This window comes from Lontra canadensis, unplaced genomic scaffold (genome assembly GCF_010015895.1).
Source record: "Lontra canadensis isolate GAN:19392208 unplaced genomic scaffold, GSC_riverotter_1.0 scaffold186, whole genome shotgun sequence".
Classification (NCBI taxonomy): domain Eukaryota; kingdom Metazoa; phylum Chordata; class Mammalia; order Carnivora; family Mustelidae; genus Lontra; species Lontra canadensis.
Window position 1 is genome coordinate 45,818 of NW_022631180.1, and position 15,750 is coordinate 61,567.

The window sequence follows — 15,750 nt, forward strand, 5'->3', positions numbered from 1 at the left end:
AAAAAAAAAAAAAAAAAAAAAAAAAAAAAAAAATGGTTCCAAACTGAACTAGTTATGATGCTTTCCTAGAGATTTAGAAGGTCTGACAAGGGAAGGTGGAAATACTTAGGGAGGGCGATCTCTCCATAAAGCTGAGACAGATCTTTCCAAGTGAAAGCCATGATTCTTGTATCTAGGACCCTGCTTGGATAACACAGCTTAGCTCTGCAAATCATCTGGTCCAATATCAAACCCAGAGTTGATAATTATCTTGTTCGGTGATTGTGCACCCTGTGTATGAGCATGTGCAGTGCAGAGACCTTGCTACCCTCCATTCCTGTCATCTGTCACCTGGAACATCCCCATGCAGACAGATTCTATAGTAAGGCCAATGGTCCCCAATTCCTGTGGAATCTCCTCCTACTGAGTGTGGGCAGGACCCGGAATATATTCCAACCAATAAAATGTGGCAGTGGTGATCTTGGAATATATATAATCATGACTTCCATTTTGCCAGCTGACTTTCTACTATCTTCTCCACTTGCTAGCTTTGCTAAAGCAAGTAGCTGTGTTGGAAAGACCAGAAAGTAAGCCAGCCTCCTGCCTACATCTAGCAACACACTGAGCCTCCAGTCTACCGGCTCACAAGGTACTCGGTCCTCCCCATAAGGCAGTCCTTCTCTTTCTTGAGGACAGACATCCTTTTTTTTTTCTTTTTATCCATACAAATTCCATTTAGTTAACATACAGTGTATTATTAGTCTCAGGGGTAGAACTTAGTGATTAATCAGTGGCATATAACACCCAGTGCTCATTACTTCAAGTGCCCTCCCTCAAAACCCATCACCCAGTTATCCCATCCCCCCATCCACCTTCCCTCCAGCTACCCTCAGTTTGTTTCCTATAGTTAAGAATCTCTTATGGTTTGCTCCCTCTGTATTTTTATCTTATTTTTCCTTCCCTTTGTTCATCTGTTTTATTTTCTCTTTACAACATGAAAGTCAAGTTCCTACCATCCTACTTGCTTTCCTCTCACTCCATCAGGGAGACTCCAGGAGGGAGCAAAGGCAGGGTGAGAGGAAATGCCATGAGCAAGAAAGAGGCTAAGCTTTGTCTCACCTCTCACCTTGGAGAGCAGGTACAATCAGGAAGTCAGCTGGAAGAATTGCAGGGTGCAAAGAATGTGCATGATTTTGCAGGGTGCAAAACTGTAACTTTTAGAAGTCTGCTACAGTGATCTAAGTCCCTGACTTAAAGCTACTCAGGTGGCAAGGTGGGACAGAATCCCAGGTGTGACAGAGTGGTCTCAGGATCCCTGAGGTCACAAGAAGAACAGGGGTGCCTGAGTGTGGCAGGTTCCCAGGAATAAGAATGGGAAGCCGGCCAAAAACAACAAGTCTAGGTGCCAGTTTTCTGCTCTGTGTTGCCGTAAACTGTGAACTGCACCACCATTGTGCATCCACTCTCCAGGCAGGGGCCCAGCAAAAGGCAGAAACATGGCGAGATGCCCTCCCATCCTCCGCAGGAAGGAACAGTGCAAGTCCATGTAGCAGGAGTCTGTAAATTTAGTGACTTAAAACAGCGTGCCTGAGATAAAAACACTGTCACATGCTGGGTGAACACAGAGTTCTGAGAGAAACCAGGGAGACAGGAGTGATTGATTGCTTTTCTGTGAAGGCTCACTGAAGAGTGGGGGACACAACTCAGCTCAAGGGCTAGGGAAATTCCATAAAGCAAAATAATATCCATGCAAATGGGGTCCCAGAAGATGAGGTGTGGGAGGAAGGGGCAGCTGAAGTAGCAACACTTTTATCAGACAAACAAGGTTTTGGGTTAGTTTGTTTTTTTGTTGTTTTTTTTTTAATATTTTATTTATTTATTTGACAGAGAGAGACACAGTGAGAGAGGGAACACAAGCAGGGGGAGTGGGAGAGGGAGAAGCAGGCCTCCCGCCATTTTCATCCTGTGCATGGGTGCCAAAAGCCTTCAGGGAGCAAAACAGTGCCACCTAGTGGAATCCGGAGCCACTCAGACTGAGTCCAGCCTCCTGGCAAAAGAAGCACATTTGCAAGAGCAAGTACATCTAAGAATCAGCGCCACACAACTGGCTTGCACCATGTTTATGGATCATAGAAGGCTACAAAGATTCAGCTCTTGGGGAAAACAGTTGTATAGCATTGTTTTTCTAGCCTTTAGGCTTTCAGTATTATTTTTTGTTATGTTCCTATTTTTTTCAAATTTTTTTGTTCTTTTTAAATTTTTATATCACATATATATATATATTTAGTTTGTGTTTCCTTTGGTTGAATTTTATTCTACTTCATTTTTATGTGTATAGAGGTTTTTCTACTTTCTTATCTTGGAATCTCGTTTCTTTTAACAAGTAAAACAAAACAACCCAGGATCTAATTTTTTGTTTTTTTTGTTGATTTTTCTTTTGTTTCAGTTTGGTTTGGATTTTGTTGTTTGTTTGTTTGTTTGTTTTCCATTGTCATTGTTGTTCTTATTGTTTTTTCTTTCTTTCTTCTTTTCTTTTCCAAATGGCGAGGTGGAAAAACTCACCCCCAGAGAAAGAACAGGAGGTAGTACTCGCTGTCAGGGATTTAATCAATACAGATGAGTGCTTGCTTCGGCAGCACATATAATCAATACAGATAAGTAACTAAGATGTCTGAACTAGAATTTAAAACAATGAGTATAAAGATACCAGTTGGGCTTGAAAAAAGCATAGAAGACACTAGAGAATCCCCTACTGCAGAGATAAAAGAACTAAAATCTAGCCAGACTGAAATTTTTTTTTTTTTAAAGATTTTATTTATTTATTTGAGAGCGAGACAGTGAGAGAGAGCATGAGCGAGGAGAAGGTCAGAGGGAGAAGCAGACTCCCCATGGAGCTGGGAGCCCGATGTGGGACTTGATCCCGGGACCCCAGGATCATGACCTGAGCCGAAGGCAGTCGTCCAACCAACTGAGCCACCCAGGCGTCCCGCCAGACTGAAATTTAAAATGCTATTACCGAGATGCAGTCTCAAGTGGAAGCTATAAAAAAAAAAAAAAAAGGATGAATGAAGCAGAAGAGCAAATCAGTGATAAGATAAAATGATGAAAAATAAGAAAGCCAAAAAGAGAGAAAGGAAACTATTAGATCACCAAAGGAGATTCAGAAAACTCAGCAATTCCATAAAGCAAAATAATATCCATGTAAATGGGGTCCCAGAAGATGAGGTGTGGAGGAAGAGGCAGCTGGAGTAGCAACACTTGTATCAGACAAACAAGGTTTTATTTTTTTTTAAGATTTTATTTATTTATTTGACAGAAAGACACAGCGAGAGAGGGAACATGAGCAGGGGAAGTGGGAGAGAGAGAAGCAGGCCTCCCACCAAGCAGTCTCGATCCCAGGACCCCAGGATCACAACCAGAGCTGAAGGCAGATGCCCAACGACTGAGCCACCCAGGTGCCCCATGAACAAGGTTTTAAACCAAAGACTGTAAGAAGAGACAAAGAAGGACACCATCATATTAAAGGGGTCTATCCAACAAAAAGATCTAACAATTGTAAATGTTTATGTCCCTAACATGGGGCACCCAAATATAGAAACCAATTAATAACAAACTTAAAGAAACACATTGATGGAGCTCAGTGGGTTAAGCCTTCAGCTCAGGTCATGATCTCAGGGTCCTGGGATCAAGCCCCGCATTGGGCTCTCTGCCCGGTGGGGAGCCTGCTTCCCCCTCTCTCTCTGCCTGCCTCTCTGCCTACTTGTGATCTGTCAAGTAAATAAATAAAATCTTAAGAAAAAAAAAAAAAGAAATACATTGATACTAATAAAGTAATAGTAGGGGACTTTAATGCCCCACTCAAAGCAAAGGACAGATCATCTAAGCAGAAGATTAACAAGGAAATAAGGGCTTTAAATGACAGACTTGACCAGATGGACTTCAAAGATATATTCAGAGTATTTCATCTTAAAGCAACAGAATACACATTCCTCTCAAGTGCACATGGAACATTCCCCAGAACAGATTACACACTGGGTCACAAATCAGGTCTTCAACCAGTACAAAAAGATTAAGATTATGGCAACTAATGATTCATTGAACATTATATCAAAAACTACTATAATGTGGCAAATTGAATTTAAATTTAAAAAAGGTTATACCATGCATATTTTCAGACCACAATGCTTTAAAACTTCAATTCAATCACAAGAAAAAATTTGGAAGGACCACAAATACATGGATGATAAAGAGTACCCTACTAAAGAATAAATGGGTCAGTAGGATTTAAGATGGCAGAGGAGTATGGGATCCTAATTTTGTCTGGTCCCTGGAATTCAACTAGATCGTTGCAAAATCATTCTGAACACCTATGAAATCAATTGGAGATCTGAGAAAAGAATTACTGCAATTCTACAAATAGAAAAAGCAACCACTTTTTACAAGGTAGAAAGTGCAGAGATGTGCATCCGGGGCGAGATATATTGGGAGATAAACCAAGGAAAGGAGGGAGCTTAAGGGGTCTACCGGAAACTATTTTACAGGCAATGGAGTACAAAATCCTAAGTTTTAGAAGTCTGCTACACTTGGAGACATCCCTGGCTTTAAGTTGCTCTGGTAGCAAAGTGGGGTGGATTCCAGGTAGGACAATGTTGTCACAAGATACCAGGGGTCAGAAAAAGCCAGGATGTCTGAATGCAGTCGTTTCAGGGAAGCTGGCCGAAACACCAGTCTAGGAATCAGTTTTTTGTTCCATGTTGCCATAAACCATGAACTGCTGCACAATGGTACAACCATTCTCCAAGCAGGGGCCTTGTAAAAGGCAGTAGCCTGGCAAGACCCTCCTCCCTCAGCGGGGAGGAATGGCACAAGTCCACACCACAGGAATCTGTGAAGTTAGGAGACTGGAAACTTGGTTGTGTGCCTGAGATAAAAACGTTCAGTCATAGGCTGGGTGAACACAGCACAGAAACCAGGGAGACAGAGTGATTGAGTGCTTTTCTGTGAGGGCTCACTGAGAGTGGGGGTGTGAACTTTCAGCTCGGGCTAGAGACTGGGGTGCTGCCATTTTCATCCCAAGTGGTGCTGAAAGCCTTCAGGGAGCAAAACAGTGCCATACAGTGCAATCTGGAGCTGCTTACACTGAGCTGGGAACCCCTGACAAAGGGGCCAACATTTCACCAGGGCAACAACACAGGCCCCACGTCCAGAAGACAAGCAGGAACATCCGGCTAACACCAAATTTATAGATCATAGAGAACTGCAAAAATTCAGCTAGCGGGAAAAACAGTACGTAGCATTAGTGGCTTTTTTATTACTCTGTAATCTCTTAGTTTTTTCTTAAGTAATTTTCTTAATTTATTAATTTTTTTATTCTTTTTTTAGATTTTATTTATTTGGCACAAAGAGAGGGCACAAGTAGGTACGACAGCAGGCAGAGGGAGCGGGGAAGCAGGCTCTCTGCTGAACAGGGAACCCAATGTAGGGCTCCATCCCAGTACTCCATCAGGGATCATGACCTGAGACAAAGACAGCTGTCTAACCGACTGAGCCACCCAGGCGCCCCTAATTCTTTATATATATATATATAGAGAGAGAGAGAAATATATATTTTATGTTTATTTAATTTATATATATATAAAATGTTTATTTTATATACATATATAACATATATGTTTATAAATATATATAATATATATATAAAATATATGTTCCTTGTTTTTAGTTTCTTTTCATTTTATTTTAGTATACATGAAAGTTCTTTTTTCTTTCCTCTTTTGGGATCTAGATTCCTTTAACACAAAGACCAAAATACACCCAGGATCTAGTTTATTGTTCTGTTCCATTTTACTTCTTGTTTGATTTTTTTATTTTGTTTTCTTTCTGCTTTTCTTCTAGTTTGTTTAGTTTGTATTTTTCTGGTGTTGTTGTTATTTTTCTATTTTTTCTCTCTTTCATTTATTCTTTTCTGGACATAATGAGACAGAAAAACACACCCCAAAAGAAAGAACAGGAGGTAGTACTCACTGCCAGAGATTTAATCAATATGGATCTGAGTAAGATGTCAGAACTAGTTTTCAAAACAATTATAAAGATATTAGCTGGGTTTAAAAAAGCATCTAAGACACTAGAGAAGCCCTTACTGGAGAAAAAAAAAGAACTAAAATCTAATCAGGCTGAAATTAAAAATTCTATTACTGAGATACAGTAAAAAAGGGAGGCCCTAACAGCTAGGATTAAACGAGGCAGAAGAGATAGTTATAGAAGGCAAAATGATGGAGATTAAGGAAGCTGAGGAAGAGAGAAACATACTGGCTCATGAAGGAAAGATTCAAGAAATCAGCGATACCATGAAGCAAAATAGTATTAAAATAATAGGTGTCTCGGGAAAAAAAGGAGAGGGACAAGAGGTTTATATGAACAGATTGTGGCTGAGAAATTCCCTAACCTGGGGTAGGAAACAGCAAATCAAGTCTGGGAGGCACAGAGAACCCCCCTCAAAATCAATAAAAATAGGTCAACACCTCCACATATTATAGTGAAGCTTGCAAATTTCAGAGAAAATCCTGAAAGCAGCTCGGGACAAGAGGTCCATAACCTACAAGGGTAGAAACATCTGACTAACAGGAGACCCATCCACAGAGACCTGGCAGGCCAGAAAGGACTGGCATCACATACTCACTGTGCAAAGTACGGAAAATATGCAGCCAAGAAAACTTTATCTAACAAGGCTGTCATTCAGAATAGAAGAAGGGATAGTTTCTAGGATAAACAAAAACTAAAGGAATTTGTAAACACTAAATCAGCCCTGAAAGAAATATTAAAGGGGGTTTCCTGAGAAAGAGAGCATCCAAAAGAAACAAAGCTCAGAAAAGAAGAGAGATAATCTACAGTAACAGTGACTTTACAGGTAATACAATGCCACTAAACTGGTATCTTTCAATAATTTCTCAATGTAAATGGACTAAATGCTCCAATCAAAAGACACAGGATATCAGATTGGATAAAAAACAAGACCCATTAATATGATGTCTACAAAAGACTCATTTTAGACCCAAAGACACCTCCAGATTGAAAGTGAGGGGTGGAGAACAATTTATCATGCTAACGGACATCAAAAGAAAGCAGGGGTAGCAATCCTTACACTGGAGAAATCAGACTTTAAAACAAAGAGTGTAAAGAGATGAAGGAGGACACAGTATTGAAATAAAAGGGTCTATCCACCAAGAAGATCTAACAATTATAAATCTTTATGCCCCTAACTTGGAGCAGCCAAATATATAAACCAATTAATAACAAGCTTAAAGAAACACATTAATACTAATACAGTAATAGTAGGGGACTTTAACACCCCACTCACAGCAATGGACAGATCATCTAAGCAGAAGATCAACAAGGAAATAAGGGCTTTGAATGACGCACTAGACCAGATGGACTTCAAAGATATATTCAGAGTATTTCATCCTAAAGCAACAGAATACACATTCCTCTCAAGTGCACATGGAACTTTCTTCAAAATACATCACACACTGGGTCACAAATCTGTCCTCAACCAATACCAAAAGAATGAGGTTATACCATGCATATTTTCAGACTACCCACTTAAAAATTCAATCACAAGAGAAATTCTGGAAGGAACAAATACATGGAGGTTAAGAAGCATCCTTCTAAAGAATAAATGAGTCAACCAGGAAATTAAAGAAGAATTTAAAAAGCAAACAGAAATAAATGAAAATGAAAACACGACAGTTCAAAACCTGTGGGATACAGCAAAAGAGGTCCTAAGAGGAAACCAGGCAAAGACCCATCAAAAAGGAGAATTTCAGACCAACATCCCTGATGAATACGGATGCCAAGATTCTCAACAAGATCCTAGCTAATAGGATCCAACAGTATATTAAAAAGATTATCCACCATGACCAGGTGGGATTTATCCATGGGATGCAAGGGTGCTTCAACATTCACAGATCAATCAATGTGATAGAATAAACCAGTAGGAGAATAGAGTAGAACCACCGGGTCCTCTCAATTGATGCAGAAAAAACATTTGACAAGATACAGCATCCTTGGGAGGTGAACCATGAGAGACTATGGACTCTGAAAAACAATCTGAGGGTTTTGAAGGGGCGGGGGGTGGGAGGTTGGGGGATCCAGGTGGTGGGTATTGGAGAGGGCACGGATTGCATGGAGCACTGGGTGTGGTGCAAAAATAATGAATACTGTTATGCTGAAAAAATAAAAAAATTTTAAAAAAACCATAATAAAAGAAAAAAAAAGATACAGCATCCTTATCTAATTAAAACACTTCAAAGTATAAGGATAGAGGGAACATTCCTCAACTTTATAAAATCTATCTATGAAAAACCCACAACGAGTATCATCCTCAATGGGGAAAAGCTGACAGCCTTCCCTTTGAGATCAGGAACACAAGGATGCCCACTCTCGCCGCTCTTGTTCAACATAGTATTAGAAGTCCTAGCAACAGCAATCAGACAACAAAAAGAAATAAAAGGTATTCGAATTGGCAATGAAGAAGTCAAACTCTCTCGCTTTGCAAAGGACATGATACTTTCTATGCAAAACCCAAAAGACTCCACCCCCAACTACTAGAACTCATACAGCAATTCAGTAATGAAGTAGTATACAAAATCAACGTACAGAAGTCAGTTGCTTTCCTATACACTAACAATGAAAACACAGAAAGGGAAATGAGAGAATCGATTCCATTTACTATAGCACCAAAAACCATAAGATACCTGGGAATAAACCTAACCAAAGAGGTAAAGGATCTGTACTCGAGGAACTACAGAATACTCAAAAAAGAAACTGAAGACACAAAAAGATGGAAAAGTAGGCCATGCTCATGGATTGGAAGAATAAACATTGTTAAAATGTCTATACTGCCTAGAGCAATTTATACTTCCAATGCCATTCTGATCAAAATTCCACTGGCATTTTTCAAAGAGCTGGAACAAACAATCCTAAAATTTGTATGGAATCAGAAGAGACCCCAAATTGCTAAGGAAATGTTGAAAAAGAAAAACAAAACTGGGAGCACCACGTTGCCTGATTTCAAGCTTTACTACAAAGCTGTGATCACCAAGACAGCAAGGTACTGGCACAAAAACAGACACATAGACCAGTGGAAGAGAGTAGAGAGCCCAGATATGAACCCTCAACTCTATAATCAACTAATCCTCCACAAAGCAGGAAAAAATATCCGTGGAAAAAAGACAGTCTCTCAATAAACTGCGCTGAGAAAATTGGACAGCTATGCATAGAAGAATGAAACTCGACCATTCTCTTACACCATACACAAAGATAAACTCAAAATGGATAAAAGACCTCAATGTGAAGCAGGAATCTATCAAAATCCTAGAGAACATAGGCAGTAACCTCTTTGACATCAACCACAGCAACTTCTTTCAAGATATGTCTCCAAAGGCAAAGGAAACAAAGGGAAAATGAACCTTTGGGACTTGATCAAGATCAAAAGCTTCTGCACAACTAAGGAAACAGTCAACAAAACAAAGAGGCAACCCAGAGAATGGGAGAAGATATCTGCAAATGACACTGCAGACAAAGGGCTGATATCCAAGATCTAATAAAGAACCCCTCAAACTCAACACACACAAAACAGATAATCACATCAAAAAATGGGCAGAAGACATGAACAGACACTTCTCCAATGAAGACATACAAATGGCTAACAGACACATGAAAAAAATGTTCATCATCATTAGCCATCACAGAGATTCAAATCAAAACCACACTGAAATACCACCTTACACCAGTTAGAATGGCCAAAATTAACAAGACAATAAACAACATGTGTTGGAGAGGATGTGGAGAAAGGGGAACCCTCTTACACTGTTGGTGGGAATGCAAGTTAGTACAGCCACTTTGGAAAACAGTGTGGAGATTCCTTAAGAAATTAAAAATAGAGCTTCCCTATGTCCCTGCAATTGCACTACTGGGTATTTATCCCAAAGATACAGATGTAGTGAAAAGAAGGGCCATCTGTACCCCAATGTTCATAGCAGCAATGGTGAGAGTCGCCAAACTGTGGAAAGAACCAAGATGTCCTGCAACAGACGAATGGATAAGGAAGATGTTGTCCATATATACTATGGAGTATTTCGCCTCCATCAGAAAGGATGAATACCCCACGTTTGTATCAACATGGACAGGACTGGAAGAGATTATGCTGAGTGAAATAAATCAATCATAGAGAGTCAATTATCATATGGTTTCACTTATTTGTGGAGCATAAAAAATAACGGAGGACATGGGGAGATGGAGAGGAGAAGGGAGTTGGGGGAAATTGGAGGGGGAGACGAACCATGAGAAACTGTGGACTCTGAAAAACAAACTGAGGGTTTTGGAGGGGCGGGGGGTGGGAGGTTGGGTGAGCCTGGTGGTGGGTATTATGGAGGGCATGTATTGCATGGAGCACTGGGTATGGTGCATAAACAATGAATTCTAGAACACTGAAAAGAAATTTAAAAAATAAATAAAATTTTTTAAAAAAGAAATTAAAAACAGAGCTACTGGGGCGCCTGGGTAGCTCAGTGGGTTAAAGCCTCTGCCTTTGGCTCAGGTCATGGTCCCAGGGTCCTGGGATCGAGCCCCGAGTCAGGCTCTCTGCTCAGCGGGGAGCCTGCTTCCCCCTCTCTCTCTCTGCCTGCCTCTCTGCCTGCTCGTGATCTCTGTCAAATAAATAAATAAAATCTTAAAAAAAAAAAAAACAGAGTTACCCTATGACCCTGCAATTACACTACTGGATATTCACCCCAAAGATATAGATATAGTTAAAAGAAGAGCCACCTGGGGGCGCCTGGGTGGCTCAGTGGGTTAAAGCCTCTGCCTTCGGCTCAGGTCATGATCCCAGGGTCCTGGGATCTAGCCCCACATCGGGCTCTCTGCTCAGCAGGGAGCCTGCTTCTCCTCTCTCTCTCTCTGCCTGCCTCTCTGCCTACTTGTGATCTCTGTCAAATAAATAAATAAAATCTTTAAAAAAAAAAAAAAAAGAAGAGCCACCTGTACCCCAATGTTCATAGCAGGAATGGCGAGTCGCCAAACTGTGGAAAGAGCCAAGATGCCCTTCAACAGACGAATGGATAAAGATGTGGTCCATATTTACAATGGAATATTACGCTTCCATCAGAAAGGATGAATACCCAACTTTTGTATCAACATGGACGGGACTGGAGATTATGCTGAGTAAAATAAGTCAAGCAGAGAGAGTCAATTATCATATGGTTTCACTTACTTCTGGAGCATAAGGAATAACACAGAGGACACTGGGAGCTGGAGAGAAGTGAATTGGGGTAAATCGGAGGTGTTAACGAACTATGAGAGACTGTGGATTCTGAGAAACAAACTGAGGGTTTTGGAGAGGAGGAGGATGGGAGGGTGTTGGGTGAGCCTGGTGCTGGGTAATAAGGAGAGCACATATTGCATGGAGCACTGGGTGTGGTGCATAAACAATAAATCTTGGAATACTGAAACTAAGCTAAACTAAAATAATAAAAATAAATAAAATAAAATAGAATGACATTAAAAAAACAAATATATTATTTTCATTCATATCCACATTAGTGGAAATATTTAAATTTATGAAATAAAGCAAACATAGGGGAAGGAAAGGAAAAAAAAAAGTAAGACGGAATCAGAGAGGGAGACAAACCATAAAAGACTCTTAACTCTAGGAAACAAACACAGTTGCTGTTGGGGAAGTAGATGGGGGCATAGAGTAACTGGGTGATGGGCATTAAGGAGGGCATTTGATATAATGAGCCCTGCGTGTTATATGCAACTGATGAATCACTAAATTCTACCCCTAGAAATAATAATATACCATATATTAATTAAATTGATTTTAAGTTGGAAAAAAAAAAAAAAAGCCCAGGGTACCTGGGTGGCTCAGTTGGTTAAGGGTCTGCCTTCGGTTCAGATCATGATTCCAGGGTCCTGGGATCAAGTTCACATTGGGCTCCTGGCTCTGCAGGAATCTGCTTCTCCCTCTGCACCCCACCACCCAATCATGTGTACACGCTCACAAAAATAAACAAAATCTTTAAAAAAAAAAAAAAAGCCCAATTTGGCTTTTCACTTATAGAGGAAAAAAAAAAGATGTGTTATATATACAATATGGAATATTACTCTGCCATCAAAAAGAATGAAATCTTGCCATTTGCAACAAAATGAATGGAACTAGAGGGTATTAGGCTATGCAAAACAAGTCAATCAGAGAAAGACAAATACCATATGATTTCATTCCTATCTGGAATTTTCTAAACAAAACAGATGAACACAGAGGAAGGGAAGGAAAACAAGTAAGATACAGAGAAGACAAACCATAAGAGACTCCAAACTACAGGGAACAAACTGAGGGTTGCTGGAGGGGAATTAAGTGCGGAATGGGGTAACTGAGGACACTTGATATAATGAGCACTGGGTCTTACATGCAACTGATGAATCACTAAATTCTATCCCTGAAACTAATAATACACTATATGTTAACTAAATTGAATTTAGGTATAAATTTTTTAAAAATATATTACAATGTATATATTTTATTTTAATTCTCCATGTCATTACTGTAATGCATTTTTGCACACTCCTTTGGTGGAAATGCCTTGATATAAATAAATCAACATTATACCTCAGCATTATTCCGTCCCCTGAACTACAATTCCTTTCAATTCTGAACAAGGAAAACAGTTTGTTTAAAGAATGTACTTGTAGGGGCACCTGGGTGCTCAGTGGGTTAAGCCTCTGCCTTCGGCTCAGGTCATGATCTCAGGGTCCTGGGATCAAGCCCCGCATCGGGCTCTCTGCTTGGCAGGGAGCCTGCTTCCTCCTCTCTCTCTCTCTCTGCCTGCCTCTCTGCCTACTTATGATCTCTCTCTGTCAAATAAATAAATAAAATCTTAAAAAAAAAAAAAAGAATGTACTTATATCCTACTATATTCATAAATCTCAACTTACCAAGTTTCACAAGTCATAATAAATGTGGGTTAAGATTTAAGATTTCCTTTATTATTATTTTATGTAATATTTCACACAGATAGAAATAAGATATCACAACATTGTGTTCACCCTTGTTCGCAATTACTCTCTCTTGAAACATCCTGGGTACTTCATTATTGTTCTATATCGGGGTACCTGTGTTTATATGGCCTACAAACTAAAAATGGTTTTTACAGGGACGCCTGGGTGGCTCAGTTGGTTAAGCGGCTGCCTTCGGCTCAGGTCATGATCCCAGCGTCCTGGGATTGAGTCCCGCATTGGGCTCCCTGCTCGGCAGGGAGCCTGCTTCTCCCTCTGCCTCTGCCTGCCACTCTGTCTACCTGTGCTCACTCTCTCTGACAAATAAATAAACAAAATCTTTTAAAAAAATGGTTTTTACATTTTTAAATGATTAGGAGTTAAATCAAAAGAAAAATAAGTATTTTATGATATATGAAATTCAAATTTCAGTGTCCATACAAGAAGTTTTATTGGAACAAAGCAATTCTCATTCATTTAGTACTAACACTGTTTTCACACTACAAATACAGAGGAAGTATGAGCCTCAAAGCAGAAAATACAGCTTATCTGGTTCTTTACAGGAAAGATTTGCCAACCCCTATTCTATATCCTAGTACATGCCCTACATAATTTTTTTTTAAGATTTTATTTATTTATGTGATAGAGAGAGAGAGATCACAAGTAGCCAGAGAGGCAGGCAGAGAGAGAGGGGGAATCAGGCTCCCTGCTGAGCAGAGATGCAGGGCTTGATGCAGGGCTCGATCCCAGGACCCTGAGATCATGATCTGGCCCAAAGGCAGAGGCTTAAACCACTGAGCCACCCAGGCGCCCCGTAATTTTATATTTTTATCTAAACATTCTCTCACCTTTCCTTCCATATTCAGCATAAAATCTTGTTAATAATCAGTCTCCAGGCAAACACATTCTTCACAGACTTTTTGAAATACTCTTCCTCCTCGGAATGGTTACCTACAAACAGAAAGCCAGTATGGAATGCTAGCAACACTTTAAAAAGTTACAAATGAACAAATCAAAACCAGAACCAAACCTCACCATCACCACCCTCCCTCCAAAGCAAAGCTAAAGTGGCTGACCCCTCAGTTAGTGGCTTTCAAACTACCCTATCTTAAAACTGAGGTGTTTTGGGCACCCAGGTGGCTCAGTCAGTTAGCCTTCTGCATTCCCCCTGGGTCATGATACCTGGAGTCCTGGGATGAGTCCCTCAACAGGCCCCCTGCTCAGCCGGGTCTCCACTTCTCCCTTTCCCTCTGACGTGCTCCTGATCTCTCTCTCTCTCTCTCTCTCGTGCACTCTCTCTCAAATAATTATATAAAATTTCAAAAAAAAAAAAAGATTGAGGCGTTTTATAAACTAAATTTTACCACAGCTAAAATTCCTAACAGTCAAATAACAATGAGAAAAATAATTTTCCCAAGTCTAATCCTCTTCAAATCATTGGCTACCAGAAAAAAAAGCTCAAGGAGACCAATTATATTAGTATGCCTGATCCTAAACCCCTATCCCCTATACCTCGCACATTTGATGTTTTCTGCAAGTAAACAGTTTCTGGCTCCCAGGATGTAGGGTTAAAGACTACACTGTGTTTGTAAACATCACAACTTACACAGGAACAAGATGGGCCCTTCAGCCATTTCCTCCTAGAAATGGGTACACCAAAATTTGCCTATGTCTTTCATTCTGCATGCCAAGTATTGGGGGAGAGAAGGTGGGACAAGCTGACTTTTTGATGAACAATATCAGACACTCCTAGCACCAACTCCTCTCCAGTCTCATCATTATTCTACCCTGCACTAGGTCCTCCCCAGCTCCATCCTCTTTTCAGCATCTCATCCCTAGTTTCAACATACTTCTTTCAGCAGGCTCTTCCTCCAAAGTCACAGGCCTCCAAAGCTTCCAGTAGAAGAGGAAAGCAGGGAGGCTATAATGCAAAAGTCTGGAGTCCCCACACAAGCATCATCTGCTCTTTGGGACAATCTGGAGTCATAGCCTCCAAAGTGGAAAGAATGAGCGTTAGGCAGCAACCACTTTAACCGCGGTTTATTGCAAGCTTGCTTGCGGTCAGCCGCCGAGCGAGTTGAAGATAAAAACCTGAGCAGCAGAAAGGCAAGACTTTCACTCCACTGGGGGAGGTAAACAATGTCTTTAAGCCCGCCTGGAGAGGGTAGAGCGAAGAGCATTTGAAGCCCAGGGAAGGGACAACTTACCTAATCCTGGAATGTTAAAAGGCTAAAACTCAACCAGTCGGAAGTGACGTGCCAGCTGAGACCCGCAGGTCCGCCACGTAACTGGCCGCCGCTTCAGCTCGCCACCTTCTCTCTGGACTGACCTGAAGAGAGGATAAGTGTAGCTCAAAGTCCGCAGCCGCCCTTGCCCTGCCCTCAGCGGCTCCCAGCCCCACCCAGGACCAGCAAGCGTGGCCAGAGCCGGCCCCCGAGCCTGGCGGGACAGCCACCGTCCTGTGCTCCCGCCGGCGCCCTGCGGGCAATGGGGCTTCAGCGCTCCACCAGGCGCATGCGCGGCCTTCTTTCTCCAGAGGAGTCCTCCGGTCACCTGGACGACCACATTTCAGACACCTGCCCCTCCGGGTCCATTCTCGTTCCTGACTCCTCCAGCTGGTTCTCACCTCTGACCCCCCTCCTTTTCCACCTCCCGCAGGCACCGCTAGGCCTTCCCGCGGCGGGCAGCCGACACCCCGACTTCCACTGACACGAGCCTCTC

The 15,750-nt window shown here is 41.2% G+C and overlaps 1 long non-coding RNA gene across 7 annotated transcripts in view; it reads right to left on the reverse strand.

Annotated features, from left to right (window-relative positions):
- Positions 1 to 15,750, reverse strand: part of LOC116860878 — a 21,850-nt gene extending 6,100 nt beyond the window's left edge. For 4 of the 7 annotated variants that reach the window (XR_004381357.1, XR_004381361.1, XR_004381360.1 and 1 more), the window contains exons 1-3: positions 15,656 to 15,750; positions 15,237 to 15,358; positions 13,878 to 13,980 (exon numbers count right to left, since the gene is read on the reverse strand). This is a non-coding gene — a long non-coding RNA (uncharacterized LOC116860878). Of the gene's footprint in view, positions 1 to 1,890; positions 2,027 to 4,200; positions 4,901 to 13,877; positions 13,981 to 15,236; positions 15,359 to 15,605 lie in introns of those variants that run through there. The other 3 variants (XR_004381364.1, XR_004381359.1, XR_004381358.1) reach the window with 3 other exon arrangements.